This window comes from Corvus cornix, chromosome 2, assembly GCF_000738735.6.
Source record: "Corvus cornix cornix isolate S_Up_H32 chromosome 2, ASM73873v5, whole genome shotgun sequence".
NCBI lineage: Eukaryota > Metazoa > Chordata > Aves > Passeriformes > Corvidae > Corvus > Corvus cornix.
The window spans coordinates 150779189-150794469 of NC_046333.1; the positions used below are offsets into that span (position 1 = coordinate 150779189).

General features: G+C 44.3%; 1 protein-coding gene and 1 long non-coding RNA gene across 6 annotated transcripts in view; one reads left to right on the forward strand and one right to left on the reverse strand.

Moving 5' to 3' along the window:
• PTK2 (protein tyrosine kinase 2) overlaps positions 1–594 on the reverse strand; it is a 193944-nt gene extending 193350 nt beyond the window's left edge. For 2 of the 3 annotated variants that reach the window (XM_039548588.1, XM_039548587.1), the window contains exon 1: positions 506–594. The gene's annotated coding sequence lies outside the window, so the exon portion shown is untranslated. The remainder of the gene's footprint in view (positions 1–505) is intronic. The other variant, XM_039548589.1, reaches the window with a different exon arrangement.
• Positions 518–10807, forward strand: LOC109145328. 3 transcript variants are annotated; one of them, XR_005601403.1, is made up of 7 exons: positions 518–597; positions 2475–2600; positions 2705–3380; positions 3976–4165; positions 8022–8101; positions 8186–8295; positions 10573–10807. It is a non-coding gene; the product is annotated as an uncharacterized LOC109145328 (long non-coding RNA). The 3 variants fall into 3 exon arrangements; XR_005601404.1 differs by having other exon boundaries at positions 10576–10807; XR_005601405.1 differs by lacking the exon at positions 3976–4165.
• The last annotated feature ends 4474 nt before the right edge of the window (positions 10808–15281 follow it).

Sequence of the window (15281 nt, forward strand, 5' to 3'; positions counted from 1 at the left end):
GACACCTCCTCCTCCTCCCTTCCCTTTCCCTTTGTTTACTTTACGGACCGTCCCGCTCCACCTCGCCGCCTCCCGACACATCCGGTGGGACCGGCCGGGGCTGCGGGGCGGGCAGGGCGCAGGGGGCGGCCGGATCCCCCGGGGAGGGGGACGGGGCAGGCGGGGCACCAGATGACCTCTCCCCGCAGCCTCCTCCTCTCCCATCCCCTTCCCATTCTGCCTTCCCGGGGAGGGAAGCGGCCGTACCCAGAGAGACCCCCAGCCCACCGCGCGGTGCCTCCTGCGCCCCGGTGTCCGCGGCAGCCCCTCCCCGAGGACACAGGAACGGGCGGCACCACGGACGATGTTCCCTTCCCTGCGGAGCCGTCGCCGCTCCCCAAGCCGGGGGTTGGGGCGGGGGACACAGAAGGAGACACCGCTGCCCCCCTACACCCCCTCCCCGTGATGTAAATCGGGGCCGCTCCGCCCGCCCCCTCCCCGGGCAGCGCTCGCCACCAGCACTCACCGCGCCGCGGGCACGGCCGCCTCCGGGGCTGCGGCGAAGAGGAGAAGCCGCGGTGGAGGAGGAGGACGAGGAGGAGGAGAAGGCTCCGAAAGGTCTGCGCGGGCAGTGCCGCCTCCCTCGTTCTTCCCCTCCCTCCCTCCGTCCTTCTCTCCCCGCCCTCCCGGCGCGCTGCACCATGGGATGCGCCGCTACCCCCCCAACATGGCTGCGGGGGGGTCACGGTGCCGCCCCTCAGGGAGCGGGGTGGAGGAGGTGGAGAGGGCGCGTCCCGTCTCCGCGCCCGCCTCAAGGGCTCTCTCCTCCCTCCCTCTCTCTTTCTCTCCTTCGCTCCTTCCCCGAGGCAGCGCAGATCCTGAGGGGATCTGGCGAATTTGCTCGGGAAGAGGCGAAGTTTGACGCCTTGTCCTCGCTCAGTGGCACCAGCTGGCACAGTTGTTCCCTTGTTCTAACACTGGGATATTCCAGTTGTGGAGTTTCCCTCCCTGGGGGTATCCCAGAGCCGTCTGGACGCGATCCTGTGCCGTGTGCTCTGAGATGACCCTGCTTGAGCAGGGGGTCGGACCAGATGACCCTGGTCAGAGCCTGGTGCTGATAACGCAAAGGTTGTGGGTTCGATCCCTGTATGGGCCACTACAAGTTGGACTTGATGATCCTTTTGGGTCCCTTCCATCTCAGAATATTCTGTGTTCTGTGACCCACTTGGTCCCATCCAACCTCACTCGGTCTGTGGTTATGTGATTCTGTGATAGTTCTTTTCAAGGAAATACTTGGAATTTACTTTAAAATGACCACAGCATTTGAGTGCCCATCAGTCATTCTGTATATTTAATAACATAAGTCTGAAATCACAGGATCATGGAATGGGAAAGGTTGGAAGGAACCGCAGTGGGGTCATCTGGTCCAACCTTGCTGCTCAAGCAGGGTCATCCCAGAGCACATGGCACAGGATTGTGTCCAGACATTTCTGGAATATCTCCAGTGAAAGAGACTCCACATCCTCTCTGGGCAATGGTGGAACCTCCTGGGCATCAGTTCCTGCCCGTTCCTCTTGTCCCATTTCTGGGCACACCGAGCAGAGCCTGGTCCATGCTCTGACCCCTCCCTATAGACACTGACAGGCAGGGATGAGGTCCCCTCTCAGTTTTCTGTTCTCGAGGCTGAACAGCTGCAGCTCCCTCAGACTTTCCTCATAAGAGGGATGCTCCAGTCCCTTCATCATCTCTGCTGAACCCACTCCAGGAGCTCCATGTCTCATACTGAGGAGCCCAGAGCTGGACATTCCAGATAAAATGTGGGAGTTGGCCTCTTCTCCCAGGCAACCAGTGACAGGACAAGAGGAAATGGCCTCAAGCTGCACTAAGAGAGGTTCATGTTGAACATCAGGAAGAATTTTTTCATGGAAAGGGTTGTCAAGCATTGGAAGAGGCTGCCCAGGGAGGTGGTGGAATCACCATCCCTGGAGGTGCTCAAGAAATGACTGGATGTGGCACTCAGTGCTGTGGTTTTAGTTGACGTGGTTGTGTTTGGTCAAAGGTTGGACTTGATGATTTTGGAGGTCTTTTCCTACCTTAATGATTCAGTTATTCTGGGAAAGAGCCAGAAATAATAAATGTCTCTATTAATCTTTCCCTTGTCTCTCATGGCAGCTGAACTCAGTTTTTGCTCTCCTGCCTGCCCCAGGCAGCTGGAGCTTGAGCAGATCCCGGACTTCCACCTCTGGAAGTTACAGTTTGTCTGGAAACTGGAGGCAGGGGCACAGAATCATACAATATCCTGAGTTGGATGGACTCACAAGGACCATCAAGTCCAGCTCCTGGACTGCATCTCACAAAGGTTGATGGAGAACTACTCAATATAATCAATGGTGTTTGGAATGTGAATTTCACTGATCAAACCTGGGCAGTTACTTCAGGGTAAGACAAGTCCCACTCTTAAACTTACCTCCATTTATTTATTTACCTACATTTAGTTTACCAGGCACCAAAAGGAAACTCAAGGGAGACATGGAACATGTAGGGACCTAGATTGCAAACACAGTTTTTAAGGTGAATCCCACCTGAAATGGCCCAAGCCCCTCCAGGAGCCAATCCATTAGGTAAGCTCTGAGCATAATACAAATGCATTAAGCACCATATAAAAATGATTCCTAGAAACTCTCTTTTAAACAGCAGTATAGCAATCCCCATTCATCTTTTACAGAAATGCTGGGACATAACCAGAAGGCTGTTGGATATGCTGGAGACAGGATACCAAATACACTCTACCCTTTCCACCGAAGCTGGACCACTATGCAGAAATGAAGGAAGGAAGGAAGAAGGGAAAAATTATTTCATTTATTTTGTAATTATTGGTCTTGGGATCATTATTGATGCTCTTGCCAGAAAAGGTAGAAATGTGCTAATTAAAATTACTGATGACAGAAAGTTGGGAGACATCAATAAAGACGATATTCATGGTAACACACCAGAAAAATCAAATGCTCCTAAGGACCGGAATGGTAAAAATGGAAGGAAATGACTGAGTGAAATAGGAGTGTGTGCTCTGATTAATATACAGGGAAGGGGTGGTATAAATACTGGAAACAGAAAATGAAAGGGAAAATGGAGCTTCATAAATTTTTATGATACAGTTGTTACCAGCAGCAGGGAATTGCACTAAATGACCCTTCCCAGCATTTGATCCCAATTACTGATCATTTCTCCTCTGTTTCTTCCTTCATCCAAAGATGTCAAAGTGCTGTAGCCTCTGAGCAAACTTGAGAAGAAGATACTTATCCCCATTTTTCACACTGGAAAGCTGAGACAGTATTTGAGTTGCCAAAAACACACATAATTCCCTGGATGAACAGGCCTAAAAGCAAACAACTCCTCTCCAGGTCTGTATTCCGTGCATTCGGGACAGCAGCAATACCTACTTTCTGTCATGCATTGTATGTCCTATTGATCTCATATAAAGGTTTAATAAACATTCTTCATTTAGGCTTTTTTTCAAATGTCCTTGCTTTAATAAATAGTTATTATTCCTGTATTTTTAGAACTTTATGCTCTGCAGATTCTCTGGACAACATCAGGGTTACCAATTCTCTCCAATTTGCAGGTGGAAAAACTATTAAAGAGTTATTTAGGTGATTTATGGAGGAGAGAGACTAAATCCAGAGCAGTGAGTCTGATCCTTACATTCTCTTCTATCTTTTAATAGTTTCACTTTTTCATATGGAAAAAAAAGGGGGTTGTCTGAAGTCCCTGGGAGATTTCCCACTGGTTCTAATGGGATGAAGGCAAGCCCAAAATAATCTATCAAATTGATGGTTTGTAGTAAATCCTGAAAAGGCTCTATTTCAGGTTCTGGTGACAGGTTTTTTGTTTGTTTCTTGTTCCTTTCCTTCATCAGAAAACTGCTTGTAAAAGCAGAAGCCTTCAGCAACGTACTGACTTCGACAAAAATGTGAGGGAATCTCCTTTGTGTTACAGAATGCAGGTTTCAGTCAAATGTTGAGAAAGCTCCATAAAAGCTGATGATCTGAGCTCTCAGGTGGGAGAGGGGAGCTGTGGTGATGTCCAGTGAAGTTACTTCATTATCCAAACTGATATCTCAGCAGAAACTCCTGAGGCGCGAGCAGGGCGATAGTCAGGGATTCTGTCAGCGCTACAAGGCAGCCAGGTACAAAACTCTGCCATTTTTTCCCCTCCAACTTTAGGGCCTGATCCAAACTAATTGCCTATGAGAAGGGCACTTCCAGTAGCTTATCCACCCATCCACCCATCCATCTGTCCATCCGTCCATCTATCCATCCATCCATCCATCCATCCATCCATCCGTCTGTCCATCCATCCATCCATCCGTCCATCCATCCATCCGTCCATCCATCCATCCATCCATCCATCCATCCATCCATCCATCCATCCGTCTGTCCATCCATCCATCCATCCGTCCGTCCATCCATCCATCCATCCATCCGTCCGTCCATCCATCCATCCGTCCATCCGTCCATCCATCCATCCGTCCATCCATCCGTCCATCCATCCATCCATCCATCCATCCATCCATCCATCCATCCGTCTGTCCATCCATCCATCCGTCCGTCCATCCATCCATCCATCCATCCATCCATCCATCCATCCGTCTGTCCATCCATCCATCCATCCGTCCGTCCATCCATCCATCCATCCATCCGTCCGTCCATCCATCCATCCGTCCATCCGTCCATCCATCCATCCATCCATCCATCCGTCCGTCCATCCATCCATCCGCCCATCCGTCCATCCATCCATCCATCCATCCATCCATCCAGCCTATTGAGAATCCAATGAATTGCTGTCTGATTACCCCTATTTTTCTCAATTAACTGAGGGAGAGCCCTGGTAATTAGCCCAAATCTTGACTCAGCTAAACTTTTCTAAGTTGTGACTTGCTCCTCTGTTTTGTAAGATCCTTGTTTTCTTCTGATTCTTGAGAACTTTTGTAGAAATGTAAAATTATTTTCTCGTCTGCTCTGTCTACACAGAGGTTGTGGTAGGTGGAAAAGACAACTGTCCCCTATAATTAATTATGAAATTATTAATATGGAGGGAAGACAGTTAGTTTAATACTACTGGTATTATTTGAGCAGTCCATGCCATTACCTCATTTAATTTGCAGGGCTTATTAAACCTGGTATAAACAAAAAGGTAGGAAATTTCATTATGGTGTAGCATGTATTGTCTTTCCTTCTATTAAGTGACAGAGCTGGGGGTAATGGCTCTGAAGAGAACGAGTTCTTTCCGGTGTTTGGGAGCACAGCTGCAGCCAGGCATCCTCCACTTTTCTGCAGGATGGTAAATATTCATTAAAGGAACCAGAACAAGCAGGTAGCTCTGAACTGCAGGGCTATTTCAAGCTGTGCTGATGAAATACAGGGGGATTTGGGGGGGAAAAAGAAAGGCAAAAATGGCAAGATGGTAAATATTTCACGTAATACACAGGAACATCCTTGATTGTAAGAGGATTTTTTTTTTTTTTTAAATCACCTAAATCAATCTCAGATGAAGAAGTCAACTGCATATATAAGGAGTCTACATAGTACTCTGGAATTGGTGAAGGAAAAGTATGCAGTAAATAAAATTAAAGGCACCAAAATGTGAATGTTTATACATCTATCCTTCTTTTTGGATTAAAAAAAAAAAAAGGATAAAACATTGTATCAGCATTGGGCAGTGCCTGAAGTAGGAGCTGAATGGAAAGTCACCAGTGGAGGTTTTTCTAATTTATTAAACAAAACAAAACACAAAGAAATTCATAAGAAAAGCTTCAAGGGAAACTGGCAAACTCACACAGGATCAGGAAGGAAATTTCAGGTAGAAAATTTGGTGTGAAAAAAAACAAATCAGCAGCTGGGGGACCCACTTGATGAGTTGCTGTTATTAACTAAGACCTCCAAAGCAAATGTTAATGTGTTAATTAGAGGCAGGGTAATAACCTCCTAGATTTCCCAGTGGGAAGCAAAACAAAACAAAAACAAGACAATTTCTGTTCTGGATTTAACTGGCTGAAACCAAACATGGCAGGAAGGGAACCCTCCCAGTACTGGGTCTGCATTTTCTGATGTGGGTTTGCAGCATCACTGCCCCAGTGGTACCATACAACACTTACCTGACCCCACAGCTGACCAGGTGCAGTCATGGGACCCAGAAGTTTATTTATCTTTCCAGAAAATCAAACAAAATCCCTCTCCTGACTGGTAGCTTTGATTCCTAGAAAGAAAGGAAAGATCCCACACTGGCTTAGTGAGACTGGTTCCAAGGAAGGAATGAAGTCAGGACTCTCTCAGGTGGAGCCCTGGTGCGACAGCAAGGGAAGTAAAATCCATGATCTATCCTGAAGGGCCGAACTTCCCATCACAGAATCATGTCTTTGTGTTTTATTTTGTCTTCCAAGACTGAAGTCAACTTCTTGGTTTTTTTTTTTTCTTTCCCAACCAAACCTCAGGCAAATTTGTTGCTGAGCCAAATCAAGCCATGTACTTTAAAACTGCATTCTCCAGAGACCCAGCAGCACAAAGGTCTTAAGTACATTTAGAAACATGTGAATTCTTTGGCTTACATTCTGCTGTTTTCTGTCATTTTGCTGCCTTGAGCTGTGGTGCCCACTGTTCCTAGGAAGGCTCAGGAGGGAAGGAGGGTGTTCAGGACTGTGCCCAGTCAGTGGAGCACACTCCTGGGACTGCCAGCATTGGAGCCCCAGGGCTTACATTCCAGGGTTGCACTTGGTGGCTTTCCCAGTAAAGACATAGCCTTTCAGCTTGTTCAGGTCTGAGCCAACCTGAGATTATTTTATTTTTATTTATTCAAACTGCTATCAATAAATCTAATTTTTAAAATGTATTTTGTCCTTATGCAGTCCCAGTTCTTTGTCATTAAAATATCAAGTCAGGTTATTGCAGGAACTGTGACAGTTGCATCATATTCTGCTCTCTGTCAAATCCCTCCCCAAATTCCTCCAGCTGCTCTGCAAGCTTACACTTTTCCTAGAGCCCCTTGATGTGTAAAATGTGTGCGATGTTTTGATCAAAGGGATTCTTGTACTTAATGCAAATTTCAGCACACGTACAGCAGTCAGATGTGAGTGTGTGGATCCAATCCTCCCATCTCCACTGGGCCCCCGGGACATCAATCCAGCGAGCAAGGAGGGCAGGGATGACTGGTGCAGAACACTTCCACTTCTTTATTTTTAAGACTGTGTTAAGCTTTCTCCATATATAATAATTTTAACTTATTCTGAATGCCCGTCAGCTAAAAGGTTACAATGACCACATCTGAGAAAACTTGTCTTTTTTTCTTCCACGTTTTTTTCAACATCTGAGCAAACAGCAAAAGGAAAGATCCCCTTTCTGCAATTCTTTTGGACTCTTCAAATGACATTTTAGGTACCAGAGGATCATTTTCTGAAAATTTATTTTCAAACACAGACCCAAATACTTTAAGTAGCGAGACTATTTTCTGTGGGAATTAGTGGTCATTGCTGATCAATCTCACACTTAGTGAATGATTTTGAATGCAGATGAATATTGATCTTTCCAATGTTTTCTTTATTTTCCAATCTGTCTGTTCATCTGTACTACCTACAAATTTATTTCTTCTGTCAGTTTGAAGCCATTCCCCCTCTCTCCTGAGAGCCCCTCTCCAGCTCTCAGGGTTTCCTATCCTCTATCCTGTTTCAGAAAAAATCCTCCTGCATTACAGTTGCCTCTTGGTAAAAAGAGTTACTCGAAGTTCTGGGCAAGATGCTGCTGACCTGTATGAGTTAATTTTACAATGGCTGCATAGAGTTCCTGCTGTCCACATGAAATCATTACTTGGGAACCACTGAATCAGTGACCTCATAAATTTAAGTTAGCCAGGAGGGAGAAAGATTTCTCTCATTCCTCTAATTTGTTCATCCTGTGCTGCTTTAACAGCTGGAATCAAAATGGAATAAAAGAGCATTGTGTCTTGAGCTCTTCAGTTGCCTAATTAAAAATTGATCATTTATTCTCATTTAGGGTTCTGCAGAAAAAGGATACTGCTCTTGCAGTAAAACAAAGTTTTTGAAGAGAGCCTCTGGAACAGATAAAGTATGGAGGTAAAAACCATAGCAGGTATGTTTAGAAGACATCGTTTTCATTTCCATGTAGCTCACAGTTCTGCCCTGGTTCTTTCATTACAGGCAGAAAAATTTTCCGAGGTGTTCTCTGAAGTGCCTTTGTGTCTGACTGCCTCAATACCTCACCTGAGTTTATTTACTCTGTAGCAAGAATATTGCACACCAAAAAAAAGGTGAGAGAGAAGACCTGTGGTTTGACTTAAAATCACAGAATCATGGAGTGCTAAGGGACCTGAAAGATCATCTCACCCTGCCAGGTGCATTTCAGTTTGCACTGAAGGTTTGCACTTTGTGGCAATCTAACATTCGTGCATCAGTGTCACCATTAGCCATAGAAAAGTGAATTGACAGCAGGTGTATCTTCTATAATAAAGCTTTTAATCAGAAGTTGTTCATGAAATGTTTCTCTCCCTCTGTTCTTGAAGTGTTACCCTGTTTATTTAGAAACATGTTTTTTACACGTCACGATATTAACTTTGTAAGAGCATTACTTCTCAGCATAACAGATACACAGGATTTTAGCTGTCACATTGTTTACAAGTTAGAACCAGCAGTGCAGTGTTAGGTCTTTTTATCTGCTCTGAACTTCATGCGGTCTTAAATGTCATTTAGGGTTTTGATGCCTCTGGTTCTAGTCCATAAAAATGGCGTAGCAATGTGATCCTATGGGTAGATACCAGGGGTTACAATTAGGAGAGGTTCAGAAAAGTGGTTGAAGCTGCTGAACACTGAAAACAAAGTGTACAAGTCAGATTTTTTCTCTTTCTTCCTACAGTTGTTGTTTTCCCAACCCTCTTATCTTTCTCTTAATAAAAACCCTCCTCTAGTTTCAGTGAGGTACTGGAGCTGTGTGTAACAGAGAAGCAAAGATTTCCTTACTGTTTTGTTTTGATGCTGCTAGATCAGCTCCTGTATCAGACTTTTTAAAATATCTGTTTATGTTGAGTTAGTTACAGGCTGAGCTGCTTTGTTTATTTACCAAGCAGGTGCAGCAAGTGTAGAGATTTTTCATGCTCCTGTTAAGTGTTGTCTTGCACTATGATTTAAATCAGATTAATGTGACCAAAATGTAATAAAGAGAAGTAATAAATATATTACAAAATATGTATAAATATGTCATTAAAAATCCTGTTAAGACATTTGGCAGATTTCATGCTTAAAATGCAAATTCTTGTCTGTAGTGGTACACATTCATAGAATCATGGAATCACAGAGTGGTTTAGGTTGGAAGGGATCTTCAGGATCATCCAGTTCCAACTCCTCTGCCATGGGTGGGGACACCTTCCACTATCCCAGGTTGCTCAAAGACCAGTCCAGCCTGGCCTTGAACACTCCCAGGGATGAGGCATCCACAGGCAACCTCTGCCAGGGCCTCACTACTCTCCGTGTAAAGAATTTCTTCTTAATGTCCAACCAAAACCTGCTCTCTTTCAATTTAAAGCTACTCATGGTATAAATTAGTACTCCTCTTTCACAAAAATGTATTAATATAAATAGTATTAATTTTCCAGTTGTTGCTATTTTGATTGCAAATGCATGTGTTCACTCTTACCATTGGATTTCTCTTTGTGAGTTGAAAAGTTTCAAAGCAATTATTTATGTTTTTCCTAAGTAATTGTATCCCAAAAGAAGTCTAACTTCCAATATTTTGTGCACAGGGTTGCTCTCTTACACAAGTTGCTTTAATGCAGCACCTGAGAGATTTAACCACTGACCTATTTGAAAGCAGTGTGGTTGTGGAAAGGTAGAGAAGAGAATTTTATAAACATCAAGTTTGGCAGTGGAGCTTTTGGAATTTCACATTTATCTGTAATTTCCCTGCAGCACAGACTACACCCTTTCTCTAGGGCTGATGAAGAGTTGCAGGAGTTTTATTTACATCTAGTAGAAATTAGGAGAAAGTCCTCAGCACTTGTTCTTCTGTGGATAGATCCAGTCCCTGCCCCACTTCAGTCGGTCTCTGCCTGAGAAATACTTCACAGGAAACAAAAATGAAAAAGAACAAATTCAATAGCAGTAGGAGTGTTATTTTTAAGCTACTGTGCTGAACAATGTCGCCTCAGAAAAATAACACAAATGCATGGCTATTGACCACAATAAATGAGGAATTTGGGCTTCTGTTGTCTTTCTCATGCTGCAGCTGTAGTGTGAAGTATTAGAATTACCGGAAAGTCACCTGTGGAATATCTGACATCCTTAAATACAGGCTTGATGATGTTTATTTTTAAGTACATAGAGCAACAATCCTTCATTATTTTGCCTTTTCACTTTGAATTAAAGTATTCGTCTTGAATTTCAAGAGACAACTTGATACATTCATTCATGAGCTAAAATAAACCGCAGTGAGCCCACAGAGGAAGAGATTCTATAGGAGAACGGCTTTTACTCTGTTAGACTGGCCAAATATTTGCAGCTTTGCAATGACTCATCCATTTTCCTCTCTTCTTCAGCAGAATTTTGGAAGAAAGGACTAAGGAAGGAGCTAATGATACTCCTAGAGGGAAAGAAGATCAAGTCCTTTTTTGGTGCTTAATTTTATCTGAACCAAATCCTTCGTTGCCATAGTGTGGACACAGAAGCGAGCAGAGCTGGCCCTGTTCATCCCAGCTGAGGAGCAAGACTTTTATCTTCTGCTTTTTTTCATATTTATTATTTATTTTACAATAAATTCTACTATTTAGCATCCATTATTATCTTTATGCAAGGAAATACTTGGGATTGAGGTTGTATCCTGATAAAAGTTTGGCAGACATAGATTGGGACCATCCTGAATGTTGGAACTGAAAGGAAGCTCATAAATCATCGGTGCAGTGTCCTGCTGCCACCAACCACCTCATGGGATGAGCCTGATCCTGAACTGGAATTCAATCACTAAACAGTCTGTCTGTGGTGTTGTGCTTGCCTTTTCCCCCAGGTTGTACAGGTTAAACAGTTCTTTCCCTTCCCTTCTTTTCTCCTGTTCCTGCCTTCCTTGTGTAGGGCCAGGGATCATTCGTTGTGGCAGATACATTCTGCACCTTTAGTGCTCTTGGGCCTGCAGTTTCCTGATGAGACAGTCCTTTGGGACAGGGTTTGGAAATGTTAAGTCCTCAAAAGTAATACTCAGTTAAAGTGTTCTCATTCCTGGCTTTTCTCTCCAGCCCTGGGCACTGTAACAGTGTCAGTAAAGATGCTTGAGGGACCGGGTTGGGAACTGGGCTGTGGAACCGGTCTGGCAAAAAAAAAAAGTATTGTGTTTCTCAGCCTTATAGAATTCTTAAATATAATTAAAAGTTTTAAGATAAATGCCCACAAGTGTGCCTATCAGTTGTGCAAACCAGAAGGAAGGAGAAAACTCTCGAGATTTACTTCCATTTATTTACTTTTTATCTTACAGTTAAATGGATGAACTGTTTTCTAATAAAATTAAGGAATATGCACAGAATCATAGATTCACAGAATGGTTTGGTTTGGAAGGGACCCTCAAGATCATCCAGATCCAAATCCCCCTGCCAGGGGCAGGGACAGCTTGCACTAAACCAGGTTCCTCAGAATCCTATCCAGCCTGGCCTTGAACACTTCCAGGGATGGGAAGCTTCTCTGGGCAACGTGTTCTGCTGTCTCAACACTCTCACAATACAGAATTTCTTCCTAATAGCCAATCTAAACCTGCTCTCTTTCAGTCTGAAGCCATTTATCCTTGTCCTGTCACTCCAGGCCCTGGCAGTCTCTCCCTATCTTTCCTGCAGGCTCTTTCAGGTACTAGAAGGCCCGAATTAGGCCACCCCAAAGCCTTCTCTTCTCCAGGTTGAACAATCCCAATTCTCTCAGCCTTTCCTCACAGCAGAGCTGCTCCATCCCTCTGATCATCCTGGTGGCCTTCTCTGGCCTTTCTCCAACAGCTCCGTGTCATTTCTGTGCTGGACCCCAGGACTGGATGCAGCTCTGCAGGTGGGGTCTCACCAGAGCAGAGCAGAGGGGCAGAATCACCTCCCTCGCTCAGGCCACACTGCTTTTGATGCAGCTCAGGACACAATTTGCTTTCTGGGCCATATTCTCACTGCTGATCCTCTTCTTCTTGCCTAAAAGAAAAAAACCAGACTCAGACCTCTGTGTCCAGAATCCACTGAGGACAAATCCTGCGCACAGGCAATCGAGGCCATGAAAGTCATTTCCAGAAAGACTTTTTCATCCAGTGCTTCTACCTGCATGTTTCAGTAACACCTGCACTACTGTGATATGTCATCTGAAGAGCTCAAAGCACATTATAGGTTCATATTTAGCTAATGGATAGCAGTCACTGAAAGAAGGAAGACACCCATCCTGATGTGCCCATCTGCAGGCACGTCAGGAGGTACCTGAATGGATAAAATGCCTTGCTCAAGGTCAGAAAAAGAGTTGGTGGCAAAGCTGGAGAACACTGAGAGGTGAATTAATACATCCTGATGGCAGCCAGCTGCCTTGCTGCAGCTGTGCTCAGAACATTGATCTGATTCTTGTGGATACGAGGGAACTTCTCTAGATAAAGGATCTCACATAAAATCAAACCATTTATCAGCCCTCGAGAGAAGCAAACTGTGAAGTGTTGGGCTGTCACCACTGTAATGCAAGCAGCAATTGCTAGGCACTAAAGTGGTCATGTTTTCCCTCTCCCTCCTTGATGCACGTTTCTATAAAGCCTTGGTCCTGTGGAAAAACTATTTGCCAGACTCTTAGCTCTGTAAGCACATATTCTGGTCACAGAGTGCTTCAGCCTGCAAACCCTCACTGCTCATGCTTTTTAAAAATGCAGTATTCAAGGACACTGCATTTTGACTTGCTAGTCATGTTTCTGAAAGTAGAAGCACCTAAATTATAACTCAGTCCCCAGAGGCCTGAAAAGAAATGTACAGCTTCAATACCTGCAGCACAAGTGGTGCAAAAGGTTGCTTCAGAGGCAACCTACAAACGTGGCAAACTAAGGGTAAATTAAAAACCAACGAGTTAAAAAATTTCAGACAATGTTCTTAAGATAGGCTTTAACTTTTGGACAACCCTGTATTAGTCAGGTGGTTGGACTAGATGTTCATTGTAGGTCCCCTTCAACTGAAATAGTCCTATTCTATTCTATTCTATTAAAAAAAAAAAAAAAAAGAAACTACAAAAGCCCAAGGTGTGGTGATTATGGTATAAATCCATGCTCTTTTCCACCATCCATCTATTCCCATGGGAGTTGTTCACTAGCAGTAAAGGGAGAGTAAAAACCTCAGCAAGGTGCTGTGCACATCTCTGATTCTCCCAGCACTACCTCAGCTGGTGGCACTCAAAGGAGATAACAAAACAAATCACAGCTTCCTTCCCAAGTGGATAAATATTAAAACAACTGCAGGAAGGGGTGAGCAGTAATTCACTGCCCACAGCTAGAACAGAGATACCCCAATCTCCTCTAGCTCCAGGTGAGTCCTCTTGGCAGAGCCAACAAACCCCATCCCACCATGAGGTCACACAGGGGAATGTATCAAAGTGAATAAATCATCAGGTCTGGTGAAATACTTCAGAGGGTGAAAATTTATTTCCCCTTGGCTGATCCTTGCTTTTATGTCATCTTGAAGTGCCTTTTTTTCCTCATCCTTTCTTACACAAGACCACAAATACCTTTGTCTCCCCTGCAGGGACCTGAACATATTAAAAGGTCACTGCTAGATCAAAAGGAATATGCTTTTAAAAAGAAGCATTTCCCTCAATTCCCAATCATGCCACAGTAAAGCTGTAATAAAAACCATGCACGGTTTGCCTGCATGATTTTTATCATTTATCAGAGCATATTGAAAACCAGAGTCATTCTTCTTCCACCAGCCACTTGTTCCTGCTAGTTTTACACTCACTGGAGCAGTAATAGTGCCAGAGCTTGCAAGGAAATATTTAAACACTAATTAACTTGTTAATTCTGTGTGTGTGGGCAGGCCCCTTTTCCCTCTAGAGCACAACTGATTTTCGAGATATTTGTTTGGGATTTCAGGGTGTTTGCATATTGTGTATGGCTCCCTGTGTATGTGCTGGTATGTGTGTGGGATGCCTCTGGCTGTATTTGCCTGCAGCTGAGCCTGCACCACATTCCCCTTGGAACAGGCAAGTTTTCCAATATGAAAGTTTAAAAAAACCCCAATCCTCTCCTGTTTTATTTCAGCCACTGCATAAAAGGCAGCAGATCACATGGCTATTCCATGGAGCTGTGTTATGGCGGCACAATAAATGTGTGTCCCTCCTAGCTGTGGGGTGCTTGGGTAGATCAGTTTTCAGCATCTGTCCAACAGCAGTTCAGCCTGGAGGAGTCACGCACTGCAGAGGTTTTCCTGTTCAATTTTTCTAATAAACAGATCTGCAGGGTGTTGCTAACACCAATCTGATTTTCTCTGGGAGGTGGTTAAGCAGTGACTAGGGTTTGTACGAACAGTGAATAAATTTTCTTGTGTTTCCGTGCTCCCTTCCCATCCTGCTTCCTCTTTGAAAGTCCTGGTCTAGTGGAAGGTGTCCCTGCCCGTGGCGGGGGTTTGGAACTGGATGATCTTGAAGGTCCATTCCAACTCAAACCATTCTGTTATTCTGTAAGTCAGCTCTGATGTGGCACATCAGAAATGGCTGGGAGAACAATATTGAGACTCTGCACTTAACCTGCATAGCAAATACATCCAGGCCATGTTTCCATGTGTTGCACAAGAAACCCTCACAGAAAGTAAGTTCTTAATACAAAATTCAGACCTCAAAGCATTAAAAAATGTTGGTATTAAGAAAAGATTTTTAAATGGTTTGTTTTGAACAACTGTGGCAATGGCTGTGTCTCAATAATCCAGTTTATGATGTGGCCCTTTCTGTCCCAAAGCTGTCTGGACAGAACAGGAGTTCTTGTGCACACCCATTTGTAGCAGTTTCTTCTCACCATTAAAAACCAGGGTGCTTCCAGGGGGACAAACAGGCCATGGCTTTGTAGCTAGAAATCATGGAGAAGCCAGGGACACTCATGCACAGTTCAGGTGGAATTGTTGTCACTGAACTTCAGGTGCAATAGTTTCATTTCTTAGTAATGGGGCAAAGACTTTAGATGCTTTAGGGACAAGAAGGCTTTAGGGATGTGGGAGGCACCTGTGTTGCAGAGAGCTGAAGCTGGGAGAGGTAAGTCCCACCCTTTGGGAATAAACCCTGT